The 5,111-nt window shown below is 43.2% G+C and overlaps 1 protein-coding gene across 1 annotated transcript in view; it reads right to left on the bottom strand.

Moving 5' to 3' along the window:
- The window catches only part of LOC102679994, an 18,829-nt gene extending 16,555 nt beyond the window's left edge, over positions 1-2,274 (bottom strand). Inside the window, exon 1 of the mRNA XM_006615661.2 lies at positions 1,908-2,274. The gene's annotated coding sequence lies outside the window, so the exon portion shown is untranslated. The remainder of the gene's footprint in view (positions 1-1,907) is intronic.
- Positions 2,275-5,111: the final 2,837 nt, after the last annotated feature.

The raw sequence follows: 5,111 nt of genomic DNA on the forward strand, positions 1-5,111 counted from the left end.
TACGAAATTTGGAGGGGAAAAAGGGACGAGGAATCGGCAAGGATCCGGTCGATAACCGGAAGAATGGATGGAAGTGTGAAAAGTACTTGACCTTCGTGGATCGCGTGGAAGGGAACGGTGCCGAGAAACCGGTGTGACGCGAGGTAGCCAGAGAATTTTTGTCGGGCTACCTGGCCGCCGAGGCAGCTCTCTCGCTAATTTATGACGTAGTTCCGTTATTGCAACGTGACGTTGATTCGTACGAGTAACCTCCAGCTGGCCCCAAGATAAACGTGATTTATTGTTCCTACCGATTCGTGAATGGAAACGAACGTGACGCCGATACGACAATCTCTTACGGGGGATTGTAAATCGACCGAGGCTGACGACGTTTGTTCCGAGAGTTTCTGGATACGTTGACGAATCGTTTGCTAAAATATAAAATTCCCTCGAAATATATTGAAAGTTTAATAATCGTTTCGATAATTTGCTCGAGATTCGTGTCATTGTTGCTTAAACGTTATTTTTTTTTTTATGCATTTTTAAAAATTCGAGGGATTATCTTGTATCCACAGTTGGAAGGAACGTTCTTAATAAATAATGGATACGAAATATTGATTATTATTAGTGAAAATAATAAGCCGGCGAAGATAATAATCGTTTTGATGGATCGATACGCCAGTAAATATAGCCGGTCGATCCGTCGAACTCTACGCGCCGTATAATTTATGAGGGATAAAAATGGTTCCAGAAACGTTGAAAAAACTCGTTTCAATTTGCGAATCGGGGGGGAAAAAAAAAGTAGACCGTGCTCAAAAGCTAGAACGACTGGAGGAATGCTCTCTCTACGATCGTTTTAGATATCGAGCAACGTTGACTCATCGTGTTCAACGAGGCAGGAATAAAAAACAGCGTCTGAGCATCGATCAATGAACGTCTACGATCGGTGATCTAGAATCCAGGTTGAGCTCGAGGTGAACGAACAGATCCCTTTCGAAGTATTTATAACTAAAGTAAACGTTTCATTAACGAGAAAAGAAAAAGCTCCAATTCTCTTAATAAATAATAATAAAAGAGAACGATTCTCGATCGAAAATTGGACAACTATTCAAAAATTAAATTCACGTATATATATATATATACATATACCCCGATCGACAAAAGAAATCGTACAAGTTGGAAAGGGATCGCGGGTTGCACGCGGTTTCGTGTCACAACCGATTACGCTTCCAATATGTCAAAAGTTACTCGAGCATGAAGTAATACTCCCACGTCGAATATATGTGTGTCGCGGCAATTATCATATAATGGGATCGCGAAAATGATCGGCCCCCGCTAAATAATAAGGATTTAAGAAAGCGGGCAGCCGAGGCTGGGGAACGAACGAAGCGAGCGAGCAGCCGAGAGCACGCCCGTATTTCCTTGAACTTTCCACGAACGCGAGTAACGGAATCGGTCGGCTGATTCACCGAGTCTACGAAAATGTATCGAGGCGGCCGACCCGTATTAACGAAACGATCGTTTTATTACGATCGACGGAAAAATCGAACGGAACGTTTTTTCGATTCCTCGAACCGATTTCCCGCGGTTGGCGCGCGCGTGCACGCGCGAGGAACATCCTACGCAAATAGAAAGGCAAAAAGTCGACGAATATTTCGAAAGTCCGACAGAAGAGCGTGCTCGCGTCGTGAATATATCGCTTTCCCTCCCAATTGTTCAAGTTTCACGGAGAGACATGGAACGGTAGAGAGACATGGTACTCTTCCGCGACCCCCTCTCTCTCTCTCTCTCTTTCACTCTCTCATTCTCTCTCTCATTCTCTCTCTCTTTCTCCCCTCTCTTTCCCTCTCTCTCTCCCGTGGTCCTGTGAACCTCGGAGAAGAAAATCCTTGGATCCGACACCGAATTCACATGGTGGATTTACTCACTGTCACTGTGGATACCCCTTCTTGGAGGAGAGGATACCCTCACTGTGCCCGGATCACTCGTCCAAGAGTCATCGACGTGGACGCACGTCGGGTGAAACGCGTGTGGGGACCGGGGCCGATCTTGGATTCGCTCTAGGCCTTCCCAATTCCGATCGCGGCACAGACTGAAGTGGCGGAGTGCGTGCGGATACGCGCGCGTGTACGTGTGTCTCGGTCGGCGAAAGAGAAAGAAGGAGAAAGAGGAATGGAATCGCGATCTTTCTCCGCAGCGGGGTCCGGTTCCGTGGCACCTGTGTGTGACTCACACTTCGTATCGCGTAACGCTTAACGGCCGTAACTTGGCGGCGTTAAAAAAAATGCCCGAATAANTAGGGATAACGCGTGACAGTGGCAAATGTTCGAAGTTTCTCTAGACCTTGGATATTTCGTTTCTATTGTTTTATGGTTTTTTTCGATATATCTTTCTCTTGGATATTTTGATTTTGATAGATTATCTAGATTTTTTGACCAAATCGTGTAGACACGGTTTTCGTAATCGATGCAATGGTAAATCTGTTTAAAATCGATTGATTATTCAACGATATGGAATTAGGGGTTACCTTTGACGTTACGTCTAGTCATCGGAATAGGCTATTTCGTTTCAAAATTGTTGCGGTAACAGTAACTTTACACGAATCTTCGAATCGTGTGCAAGAAATTTCGCTACGAATTAACCTTAAATTTAATTATATTATCAATAGGTAAGATCGATCCTCTATCTCGAACTTAGGAGCGAGTAATAATAACGCGATATCGTGACTCGACGTGACGACACGATATTCATACATTGAGACCACCGACTTGGATTCGAGCCGTCAGTGGAGCAAAGTTTCCTCACTGTTTCACTGGGTCGCGATTAATCGTAGTTATTTGCTAAGTATATTATACCTAGGTATGGAATTCAGCTACCGACCGAAAGACACTTGTTAAATGGTCACGTCACCGTTGGAAACGACAGGGTCGAATGGTTGCAAGGTGATACGCCCTGGTACCGGAACCCGTGAAACGAATAGTCCGCATAATTACGCGCGGTTACCTTTGCCCCCTCCCCCCTCCCCTCCTTCCTCCCTGGTCGATATTTCTATCCGGTTTATCGGTGTCATCGGACACGGGACTTTATCGCGGTGGCTCGCGACTTCTTGTACGCGTGTACACGTCGTATATATACGCGTCGATGACAATCGATATACACGACATACATTTACGCTCGGCGTGCAATTCGACCATGACCTCGAAACAATTGTCCCATTCTTTCGATACGATCTGCAACGCCATCGTTGCGTTGTACACTCCCCCCGTTGTTTCAAAACGGGGGGAAGGAGGGACAGAAAGAAGGTGACTAACCGATATCCTAACTTGGTGCTAACACTGACCTAGTCGGTAGGATAGGTTCAATAGGTAATAAAAGTGAAATATCAATGGTTAATAATGCGCCCATTGTTAACTATTTATGAGGTTTTTAGTTTTTTTTTCTTCTTCTTTTCTTTCTAGATCACGTCTTTTGTAACAGGATATGATGTACGGTGTGGTATTGTCGCGCTTTAGACGGATCGTGTATTATCTTTCTCTGTTGATTTGCGAATGGTATATACGATGAAAAAGCGTTTGACAAAAATTTGACGAAGAGAAACGAATCGATCGAATTTTAAAGAAAATTTATATATATATGGACGAATTTAAGGAAACCGTTTTTATTGGAGTGAGATTAATTTTGTTCGAATCGTTTATGGTTGCATAACGATTCAGTTCGATCCATAATTTCGCGTTTAATAATCCTATTTATTCGAGTCGAACACGTCATTGGTACCACGGTGAGAAAAATTTAATCGGAAGAAAAAAATAAATAAATAAATAAAATAAAATTGAAAAAGCGGTCAATCGGAAACCGGTATGACGTGTTCCTCGATCTAGCTCGCTAGATTCACGGCTTATGAATGAAAATACCTTATCTGTTCCGTCCGAGAACAGCTCTCTCTCCTTTCCTCCCGTTGGATATTTCGGGGTCGAGTGAGTAATAAAGCCGGTCGATGATTAATTCTGTCATTCCCATTGAGCAACGCCGATCGCGAAACGGTAGGAATTAATCGAATATCTCGGCTCGGGAGAGAAACACGGTTTCTTACTCAAGGAAAACACGGTGGCGCTTATCGTTCACAGAACTGGATTATATTATTATTCGACGATTATTATGGCAAATATGCGAGACGTGTCGAGCGACTTGGTCTCGAGAAGTTGTTTCAAAAAGTTTTTAATACGTGCCACGTTTACGTCAGCTACGTCTCATCTCCGACAATGAAAATGTAGTTGCACCTGTACGCGGCTATAATCACAGTATTTGCACACTCGATGACCTTGTAGGTATCCGTATCGCTCTGTGGAGCCTTGAACTTGCACGGTGAAGAATCTGGTACGAACTTGGAGGAAGATCGGAGTCGATCTACCACTCGATCCGCGTCTCGATCCTCGATACGACGTCTGTCTATTTTTCTCTGTCGACGATTATTCTTTCGTAGATTACATAATCGAACGATTCTTCCGTGTCTACCCTTTTGTATTTTTCCTCCTCCTCTCGAGAAACAAAACAAATTAATCGAACGAATTTAATTATTATTTTCTTCTTCGATCGAACAATTTTTTTTAAGTTCGAGAGGAAAATTCTATTTCCTTAGTTTTATTATCAATCTTTTCAAAAATTTTCCCGCGTATCGTCGAAACGAAAAACGAGATTGGTGGACGAATTGGAAGATCTTAAAACAGGATTATTAATATCTGGAAAAGAAAAGGAAAGAGAAACCTTGAATGCCGCAACCCTATCGCGTGCGTTTAAAATTCACCAACATCCGCGCTCTTCTTACTTATAATAATCGTTAACGTGACTCTCGAACGCGAAATTATAACCCAAGAGTTCAACCTTCTCGCAAGGTTAAGCGCGCAAAATCGGTCTGGCGGGCGGTGTGATTTTTTTTTCTCTCTCTTTCTCTCTTTACTCGTTAGTTGCATCGCCGCGGCTCGAAGGCGATTATCCATAATGGCGCTTCAGCGAAGGCAACAATTGCCAAGACGAGCCACACTGATCACGCTTATCGTTCCTTAATTCCTATGAAATCTCGCGCGTTACGCAACGTGTATCCGTCGACGATCTTTTTTTTTTTTTTTTTTTTTTTT

Source organism: Apis dorsata, unplaced genomic scaffold, assembly GCF_000469605.1.
Source record: "Apis dorsata unplaced genomic scaffold, Apis dorsata 1.3 scaffold_230, whole genome shotgun sequence".
NCBI classification, from domain to species: Eukaryota; Metazoa; Arthropoda; class Insecta; order Hymenoptera; family Apidae; genus Apis; species Apis dorsata.